The sequence below is a fragment of the Tupaia chinensis genome, unplaced genomic scaffold (assembly GCF_000334495.1).
Source record: "Tupaia chinensis unplaced genomic scaffold, TupChi_1.0 Scaffold000211_1, whole genome shotgun sequence".
Taxonomy (NCBI): Eukaryota; Metazoa; Chordata; class Mammalia; order Scandentia; family Tupaiidae; genus Tupaia; species Tupaia belangeri.
In genome coordinates, this window is record NW_006159686.1 from 67,850 (window position 1) to 78,643 (window position 10,794).

Below are 10,794 nucleotides of genomic sequence, written 5' to 3' on the forward strand. Positions count from 1 at the left end.
CTGGACGTATGTACATTCCTGCCCACAATCCTGATGGGCCAGCAGGGGCCTGATGGTTAAGGTGCTGGACTCCCACATGGCCAACTACAATCCAAACCCCACATTCGGTAGCCTGAAAATCATGCTGCGTGTGTGTGTGCACATGATCAAAATCTCAAGAGAAGAATGGAGAGAGGAATGTGGTGTGGGCATCCCCCAGAGGGGAAGATTTCTCAATTTCCTCTCTGTTTCTCTCCATCTCTCTCTAGTGAGTGCATGAGCTATATGGGGGGGAAACCAGTTCGAGCAGAATGGATCAATGAAGAAGGGATGGTGGTGTGATCATGTCCCATCAGGAGTGTGTTTTCTTCCCCTTATCCTCTTTCTGGCAAGTACACACACCTTCTGTCATATATAAAACAGAACAGAATAAAAAGTCATCAAGATGGGGCCAGCAGGTGGCATGGTGGTTAAGGGCGATGGCAGTTCGAGTCCCAGACCTGGCGGCTTGCTTTCTCACTTTGTTCATCTCTGATTAGATCAAAATAAATAAATAAATAAATAATTTTTTTTCCTTTTTTTGGAGAGTTTTTTTTGCTATACGGCACATGCGCTCGCCAGACAGACAGAGACAGAGAGACAGAAAGTGAGAAATCACCCCCCAAGGGGGGGATGGCCACACCGCAATCTCTTCTCCTCCATTCTCTTCTTGGGATCATGGGCACGCGCGTACACTAGCCCAGGGTGAGTTTAAGCCACCGGGTCCGGGACTCGAACCATGGTCGACTACGTGGGAGTCTAGCGACACAGCCATTACGCTAACTGCTGGTCCCAATAAATAAATAATTTTTTTAAAAAGTAATCAAGAAAAGCAGTAGGAATAAACAAGCAGCTCACCCAAGATCTGGTGATGTTTTGTTGCTCTTCAAAAATGAACAGCCATTCTAGGAGTTTCTCTGACCTCTGACTCTTTTGCCTTTGCCCAGAAGATCCAGGGAGAGGCCTCTGGTCAAGAGTTCCTTGGCCCAGGATGGATTCCTGACCTTGGACTATTGATAGAATCATGTAAACGTCTCTTTCCTGGCGAGGTGGGACCTATGGAGCCAAGAACAAACATGCTTTAGTGAGCGTATTTCCTTTGGCCCCAGTCTTGGTCTCTGTGTGGTCAGCCAGCTTACACAGAAGCCGGACTGAATGGTCTGTAGACTGGCCAGTGCCAGTGAGGCACGAGCAGGAGGCTATGCACACAGTGCACCATATCACTTGACAGGCCTGCAGCATCTCACATGCAACCATTTTTGGTTCAGGCCTCATTTCTAAATATACTCCACCACAACCACCATTTAAGGGCTCAAAGTTCACCAGCACACTAGGTCACTGCCAGCCTCTCAAATCGCACACTGCCGCCTTTTCCTAAGCTGGCCTGCACCTTCACCCTTACCTTGTTCACCTTTCGAACCTCAATTCGGAAATCCGTTCATCTCTGACCTATTTCCTGGGGTATCTTTTTTCCAAAAACTGACCCTCCACTGTGCGTCCCCCATGCACTTCCACAGCCCGTTCCCAGTTCCTGTCCACCATCCCCACAAGATCGCAGCTATTCCAAAGAAGGACGATGACTCTTGGCTTGGCAAATGAAAGAAAACGCCCCTGCGCAAGTGGGTGAACGCTGTGTAGTTTCCCAAAAGAAGCTCAAAGGTCTTAGACGCTGAAGACATCCGGTGTTGAAAAGCTAAACGACGGTTTATCTTCGCGTAATCCTTGGCCCAGGATGGATTCCTGACCTTGGAGTATTGATAGGATCATGTAAACATCTCTTTCCTGGCGAGGTGGGACCTTTCTGTATCTTCGCGTAATCCAAATTCCAGGGTATGAAGTGGACAAGAACCTGAGGGAAGAAGGAAATACAGGGCCTAACGGCAAACCTTTCTGAAGGGTCTGATGTCCTCTAAAGGTGGAGGGAGAAAGCTCGCCGCACGCACGGATGCTGGAAGAGACGGAGCGGGCGCCGCTCGGGAAAACCCAGGAAAACCTACTCCCCCAGATGGATGCCGTCCGGACCCTGGCGGCCATTCCCACAGCCGTTGGTGCGCCCCGGGGAGCTGGGAGAGACAGGGAGGGCACGTCGCCGGGTGGACCCGCAGCCACGGCTTCCCCGCCTCCGCCCCCACCCACACCCCGGCAGGGCGGGCTCCCACCGCTGCCCCGGGCGGCCGCCCGGCCGCTGCCCCGACTCCCGGGCCTGCGGCCGGGGCTCAGGCCAGAGCGGCCGGTCCTCGCTCCCCACTCTACGGGAGAGCCGCGCCGGACCGCCCGGCACGCCCACGCCCGGGCGGGGCGCACAGCGGGCGGCGGAATCAGGCCGCAGGAGCAGCGGCCTTAGGGTGCTACTTTACACTTTAGCACAGACGACCCCGTTACATGTGAACATAACTGTTTTAAGGAAAAGCTAGCAAGGAATGACATAGTGTCACTTTTAAAAAATTATTCCCTTTGTTTATCATCATTGTTGTTTTTTAATTTGACCAGAGTGAGAGAGACAGAAAGCGAGAAAGCAAGCTGCCATGTCCAGGATTTGAACCCGAAGGGCCAGAGTGACTCCATTTTGTTAAGCCCACCTTGCTGAGAATCAGCGCCATTTCAAGGAGTGGAGCTGATCAGTAGGAGAAGGTCATAAGACCATCACCCCGCCGGGCCTGGCCAATGATTAAAAAAAAAACAAAAACAAAAACAAAAACAAAAAACAAAGGAAATAGCAGAGACCTGAAGTAACTTTCTTGCGGTCAGTAAAAGATACGTATGCTTCTTGAAATCTACAGCTAATGTATAGCGCCTAAGTGCATTCCTCGACTTCCCCCCCACAACAGCCAAATAAAAACCCAGCCCAACTAACACTGCGGCTGTCGATTCTGATCCACTGTGGGATGATTGAGAGTCCTGGAGCCCAAATAAAAGCAACCCTTGTGTGCTTGCATCAGAATTGGCTCTTTGGTGGTCTTTTGTGAATTTCGAGACTGGGGCACAGCAAAGTGTGGTCAGCCATGTGGGAATCCATTGCCTTTAAGCACCATCCCACTTTCTGCCCCCCCCCTTTTTTAATCTTTTAAGTTTAGTTCAAAGAGAGAGAGACAGAAGCATCCCCAACAGGGTCCCCACGTTGTAATCCCACCAATCAGGATCTGACACTGGCTGCCCAGGGAGTCCCCTGCCCAGGGAACCTGCATCAGAACATTGGAGGGCTGCATCACAGCTGAGCATGTGGACCAGCCTTGAATGAACTCTTACCGTGCATCATTTTGGGTTTTTTTGTTTGAGAGAGATTTTTGCTATAGGGCACGTGTGCTGGCCAGAGGGGCTGACAGACAGACAGAAAGTGGGAAATCAACCTCCAGGGTGGCCACATCACAATCCTTTCTCCCCTAGTCTATTGGGATCTGGGGAGCGCGCTTGCCCACTGTGAGTTTCAGGCCACTTCGGTCGGGACTCCAGCCACAGTTGACCATCTGGGAATCCAGTGCTTTAACCACCATGCTACCTGCTGGTTCCAGCCTGATCTTTCTAAAGACTGCAAATGTATAGTTTGAAAAACACAATGACTACTACTGTGTACAATTTAGCACCATTACCCTGTTGCACGCTAAGTCCCAGCAGTTTTACCCACACTATGGTTTGGATAATAGTTTGTCTCCTTGGGGCCAGCAGGTGGCATGGTGGCTAAGATGCTAATTTGAGTCCCAGATTAGTGGCTTGAAAATCATGCCAGGCACATGTACATGTGTGCCCCCAAAAAATCCTGAGTATAATGGAGAAGAGGTTGAGGCATGACCATACCCCTGGGAGGATGACTTCTCGCTTCCCTGTCTCTCTCCCGTGGGCACACACCCTGTGACAGGAGGCAAAAAAAAAAGATACTGCATGAAACCTGAGGTTGGAATTCCTGGTCCAGTCAGCCTGAAACAGGTGAAGCATACACTTCAATGTGCAAGATCTAAGGGGCTAGAGGACTGGAGGAAGGGGATCGCAGCATGACCAGACCTTGTGGTCTCCTTCATATGAGCTCTATTGCAGATTAAGATGAAAGAGGGGCCAGCAGGTGGCTTGGTGGTTAAGGCACTGGACTCCCACCTGGCTGACCATGGTTTGAGCCCAAGACCTGGTGGCTCACTTTCTTTCTATCTCTCTTGTCAAAATAATAATAAATAATGTTAAATAAAATTATTTAAAAGGAGAAAGATTAAAGAAACAAAAAAGAAAAATACTCAAGCTAAGAGAAAAAAATGTTTTTCTACCACAGGTTCATGTTCTAGAAACTTGGTCCCCAGTGTAATGGCTTTGGGAGGTAGTGAGACCTATAGGAGCTGAGGCCTAATGAGAGAGACGGTATGGGAGGGACAGAGGAAGTGAAAATTCTCTCTCTCCTTAAACATGCCCACCTCCCTCTCTGCTTCTGTTGGCCATGTCGTGATATAGCAGGGGGAGGCCAATCTGACGGCAACTCAATGCTTTTGGACTTTCCAGTCCAAATAACCCTCTATTCTTTACAAATCACCCATCTCAGGTTGTTTTAGCAATACAATAATAAACTAAAACATCCATCATGGTTTTTGCACCATCATTGCCAATGTCACAGTAAATAGTATCTTAAGTTTGAGAATATCAGTGTTCACTATAGAATTCTTTCATCTTTTCTGTCAATTTAAAATTTTTCATAAAAGATTAGGGGGGAAAGTCATTGTGGAAAATATGTAATTTTCAGTTAAGTTGTACAGGAACATGGAAATAACCATATAATAATACACAAAAGTTTGCTGTCTCACAACATATTTGAAGTAAATCCAAGGTAGATTAAGTATTAAATTGAAAAAGGAAGGCTCAAAAAGTCTTACAATGAAATAGAGTTAGCATCCTTTTGTAACTGATTTCTTTTTTTATAATTATTTAATTTTATTCATTGTCATTAATTTTTTTTGGGGGGAGACGTTTTTGCTATAGGGTGCATGCGCTTGCCAGAAAGACAAAGAGAGACAGAGAGACAGAAAGCAAGAAATCACCCCCAGGGGGGGGTGGCCACGCCGCAATCCCTTCTCCTCCATTCTCCTCTCGGGATCTTGGGCACGCACGCACTCGCCCCCAGCATGAGTTTAAGTCTCCGGGTCCGGGACTTGAAACACAGTCGACTATGTGGGAGTCCAGCGACATAGCCATTACACTAACAGCTGGTCCCTTATTATTGTTTTTTTGAAGTTGACCAGAGGCAGAGAGAGAGAAGAAAAATGAGAAAGCAAGCTGTCAAGTCCAGGACTCAAACCAGCCAGCCATGTGGGAATCCAGCCACCTTAACCACCACAGCACCTGCCAGCCCCCCACAACTGATCTCTTAAACTATTTGTTATATATGGAGTTCCCACACTGTGTTTTCTTTTCCTTTTTAAAGATTTATTATCATTATTTTTCAATATTACCAGAGTGAGAGAAAGAAAGCGAGAAAGCAAGCTGCCAAGTCTGGGACTCAAACTGTGGTTGGTCATGTGGGAGTCCAGCGCCTTTACCAAGCCACCTGCCGACCCCTGATACTGTTAGTTTTCTCTGCTGCTGTAAAAAATTACCACAAATTTAGTGGTTTAAAACAACACGGATTTATTAGCTTACAGTTTTGGATGACAAAATTTCAAGGAGTCTCACTGAGCTACAAAGCAAACTGTTGACAGAAGTGATACCTTTATGAATGCTTTTGGGTTGAATCTTTTTCCTTACATTTCCAGTTTCTAGAGGTCACTTGCACTTCTTGGTTGGTTCATGCCCCCCTTCTTCCTTGTTCAAAACCACCAAGAGTTCTATCCACATCACTCTGGCTTCCCCCTTCCCTTTTTTCTGCCTCCCTCCCCACTTTTCATAACACATTGATTACACTGGGCATACCTAGATAATGCAGGAAAACTTTTTTGTTTTTTAATATTTTTGCCATATGGTATATGTGCTCACTAGGGAGAAACAGAAAGTGAAGGAAAGTGAGAAATCACTGTGGGGGTTAGGGGAGCACACCATAATTCTCCATTCTCTTCTCAGGACTTGGGGGGTGCGCATACGCGCGTGCGCGCGCGCACACACACACACACACACACACACACACAACCAGTGTTTTTCAGGCTGCCAGGTCCAGAACTCAAACAGTGGAGCCAGCCATGTGGGATCCAGTGCCTTAACCACCATGCCACCTGATGGCTCTAATCTTTCTACAATATTTTAATGTTGGTTGATTAGAAAACTTAATTTCCCCATGCCATATAACATTCATAGGTCCCAGGAATTAGGATATGGACACCTTTCAAAATTCTTATTCATTCTGCCAATAGGTTTGAGTCTGTTTCTGTTGGTATTTGTCTACAATAGGTTCACCAAGTGTTCCAAAAGAGGCCAGTGTATTAGTTGGGTAGAGCTCTTTTAATGAAGTATCACACACTGGATGGCTTAAACAAATATTTTCTCACAATTCTAGGCTAGAAATCCAAAATCAAGATGTGAATGGGAGACACAGGATCCCAGGCAACCCAGGTTTCTGTTAAACATGGCAGTCGGCCGGGACCGTAGCACAAGCATGACCATATGAAGGAACAGGGAGGTTTTCCTGAAGATGAGGCGACTGAATCGGAAAGAAAAACTTCAGTTTGGTGAAAGAATTATATGCTTTTCCAAAGGTTCCTGAAAGCTATGTAGAGACTTCTACCAGTGGGTGCACAGTATCTTTAATACCATTTACTACTATGGCTTTACTAACCATAACGGAATTCTCAGTATATCAAGATACATGGATGAAATGTGAATATGAAGTAGACAAGGGTTTTTCTAGCAAATTGAGAATCAATATAGATATTACTGTTGCCATGGAGTGTCAATATGTTGGAGCAGATGTATTGGATTTAACAGAAACAATGGTTGCATCTGCAGATGGTCTAGTTTATGAACCGGCAATATTTGATCTTTCACCACAGCAAAAAGTGTGGCAGAGGATGCTTCAGGTGATTCGGAGTAGGCTGCAAGAACACTCACTTGAAGACATGATATTTAACAGTGCTTTTAAAGGTGCAGCTGCACTTCCCCCAAGAGAAGATGGTTCATTACAGCCTCCAGATGCATGCAGAATTCATGGTCATCTGTATGACAATAGAGTAGAGGGAATTTTCACATAACTGTGGGCAAGGCAACTCCACAGGTGGTCACATACACCTGGCAGCACTCGTCAACTGTCACTCTTACAACTTCTCTCACAGAATAGACTATTTGTCTTTTGGTGAACTTGTTCCAGGAATTATTATTCCTTTAGGTGGACCTGAAAAAAAAAATGCTGTAGATCACAGCCAGATGTTACAATATTTTATTACCATTGTGCCAACAAGACTACATACATACAAAAGCTGAGCAGTTTTCTGTGACAGAATGGGAATGTATTATGAACCATGCTGCAGGCAGCCATGGAGTCTCTGGGATATATATGAAATATGATCTCAGTTCTCTTACGGTAACGATTACTGGGGAGCACATGCCATTCTGGCAGTTTTTTGTAAGACTCTGTGGTATTGTTAGAGGGATCTTTTTGACACCAAGCATGTTATATGGAATTGGAAAATTTACAGTCGAAATAATTTGCTACTGTTTCAGACTCAGATCCTACAAGCCTGTCAGTTCTGTCCCCTTTGAGGATGGCCACAGACCACCACTTACCTCTTTTAGAAAATAATACACATTAGCACCTCCTGAGCGAAGAACCTTCTGCCTGAGTCATAAAACCTTCTTTAATAATAAAATAATGTGCAATATACTCAAAGAAAAGAAAGTATGGATGAGAAGCAGGAAACACTTATTTTTTTAAAAAAGATAGAAAAAAGGGGGGGAAAATCCCAAACTGAAGTCCTATACATGTTGTGTCTGTTACAAATGTCCTAGAAGAAATTATGCAGCTAATCAGGGAATACGCCCACCTGGAGTATTGCTTGGAAGATGACTCTGATACTTTCACAGCAAATGGGCCTTACTGAAATCACACCTTGCTTCTTGGTAACAAAAAGCCTGAAGAAAAGAAGTAAACCTACATCTAAAGAAAAAGGCACTGGTAAGTGTAAATGTTTGCATCCTTTTGTTTTTAAAAGATATGTCAGAATAAAGTATGTTAAAAAAAAAAAAAAAAGATGTGGATGGGACTAGTTCCTTCAGAGGACTGTAAAGATCTATTCCAGACCCCTCTGTGACATAAATACGCCATCTTCTATGTCTCTTCTCATCATCTGCCTCTACATATATCTTCATGTCCAACCCCCCCCCCTTTTTAATAAAGAGATATTTTTTGATATAGGGCATGTGCACTTGCCAGAGAGACAGAGCGACAGAAAGTGAGATATCACACCCCCCAGTGGCCATGCTGCAATAATTCCCCCTCTTCCATTCTACTCTAGGGATTCAGGGAATGCACACATACGTTCTCAGCGTTTTTTTGTCTGTTTTGTTTTGTTTTGAGAGGCTTTCGCTATAGGGCGTGTGTGCTCGCCAGACAGAGACAAACAGAGAGATAGAAAGCGAGAAATCAACCCCCAGGGGAGATGGCCATACTGCAATCCCTTCTCCTCCGTTCTCCTCTCGGGCTCTTGGGCACGCACGCACATGCACCTGGCGTGAGTTTTAAGCCACCGGGTCCGGGACGCAAAGCGCGGTCGACTACGTGGGAGTCCAGCGACACAGCCATTACGCTAACTGCTGGTCCCCCCAGCTTAAGTTTTAAGTCGCCGGATCCAGGACTCGAACTATGGATGGCTACGGGAGTCCAGCGACATAACCATTATGCCATCTGCTGATCTCTCACTTTCTCCCTTTTAATAAGGACACCAGTATATAATAGAGAGCTCACCCTGATGATTTTAACTTAATTGTCTCTATAAATTGTCTACTTCAGAATAATGTCACATTTTAAAGTTTTTGGGTCAAGAACTTTAACAACCATTTTGAAAGGACACAATTCAACCAATAACAGGCAGTTATGGTAAAACCTCATTGTGATGTAAAGATTTGTTTGTCTTAAGGGAACTTTGTCACTAAAATATATCCAGAACTTAATCTCTAATATATGGAATCACAAGCATTTTTTTCCCATTTCTTTTCTTGCCAGAAAATGCATACACTCACCACAGAGAGGAGGAGAACGTGGCCACTCCACAAGCCCTTTTTTCCTTCATTGTCCACCCTGTCATGATTTGGGGCACATAGACACAAACCCCCAGGATGTTTCAAGCCATTAGAGCTGGGATTCAAACCAAAATCAGCCATGTGGATCCAGCTGCCTTAACTATTAGGTTATGGGGCTAGCCCTCAACTCTGTCCTTTTTAAAAGCTGTCTTCAGTTATTTTAGGTCCTTTTTGTGTATATATACATTTTTGATTAGTTGGTCAGTTTCCCCATAAAAGCCTTTTTTTTTTTTTATAGAAGTTTTTGCTATAGGGCACGTGCACTAGCCAGAGAGAGAGACAGACAGAGACAGAGAGAGACAGAAAGCAAGAAATCGCCCCCCAGGGGGGATGGCCACGCCGCAATCCCTTCTCCTCCATTCTCCTCTCGGGATCTTGGGCACGCACGCACATGTGCCCAGAGTGAGTTTTAAGCCACTGGGTCCAGGACACGAACCGCAGTCAACTACATGGGCGTCTAGGACATAGCCAGTACGCTAACTGCTGGTCCCGCCCACAAATGCCTCTTAATCTAATTTGTTGCAAACTGCCATATTAACAATGTTGAGTTTTCCTATCCTTGACCATGGTATATTTCATTTGTTATGTGTTTATTATGTAGTCTATGTGATGTGTTCAATTTCTTTGAACAATTTTAGTTTTCACTCTACAAATCTTGCACGTTAGAAAATTTATTGAACTATTTCACATTTTTGTATTATTGTAAATGGAAGTGTATTCATGATCAATTCCTAATGTTCAGTGCTGGTACACAGAAGTTAAAGTAGTAGGTTGATCTTGAACCCTGTGACCTTGCTAAATCCCCTTATTAAGGTCCTAGTAGTTTATCTTTACCTATGAGCTTTGGAAAAGGAAAAAAGAAATCTATCACTGAAGATACTGTTTTCCTGATCCTAAAAGCAACATATATTCTTTGAGACATTGGCAAGGAAAGTATTAAAAACAAAGATAATTCCAGTTCTTCCAATGTGTAAATTAATATAAAACCTTCTGATAAGTTTTCATAGTTTTGAGCAACATTTATTTTTTATGATGTATTTATTTCTACATATTTGAGCTTACTCTCTATTGACATTTATCATGCATTTTTATAATACATGACAGGATCACTTTTCCTGTTATCAAACTTTTGTGTACATAACTTAATGTCTGCAGAATATCCCATTCATTACATAGATATGCCACAAATAACTGTGATACTATTGTACATCCTTTATTTTGGAAATTTTGCAATACTTTAAGTAGTTTCAATGATCACCCACAGACGTGTACCGCTGTCCACATTACAGATCACACTTTAGCATCAACAACATGCAGCACTGCTTTAAATGCTTCATACCTACCGTGTCACTTAATCCAAACAACAATCTTCTGAGGTGGATATAGTGCCCTTATTATACAGTCGAGGAAACTGAGCCACAGGTAATCAGAAATTTTGAGAGGCCCAGTTAAGGGGCTTTTCTACTTCCACAAAGAGCCACTGCTTACAATAAAGACTATTTTTGATGGGAGTATGTTATATATGTGAATGGTATGTAACCACCAAGGAGAGCAGCAGGAAGTAAAGAGACTAGAAACTAATTC

General features: G+C 44.3%; 1 protein-coding gene and 1 pseudogene across 1 annotated transcript in view; one reads left to right on the top strand and one right to left on the bottom strand.

Annotated features, from left to right (window-relative positions):
- Positions 1 to 10,794, bottom strand: part of ZNF10 (zinc finger protein 10) — a 41,191-nt gene that overhangs the window by 13,181 nt on the left and 17,216 nt on the right.
- Positions 6,143 to 7,829, top strand: LOC102489733 (endoplasmic reticulum-Golgi intermediate compartment protein 2-like; annotated as a pseudogene).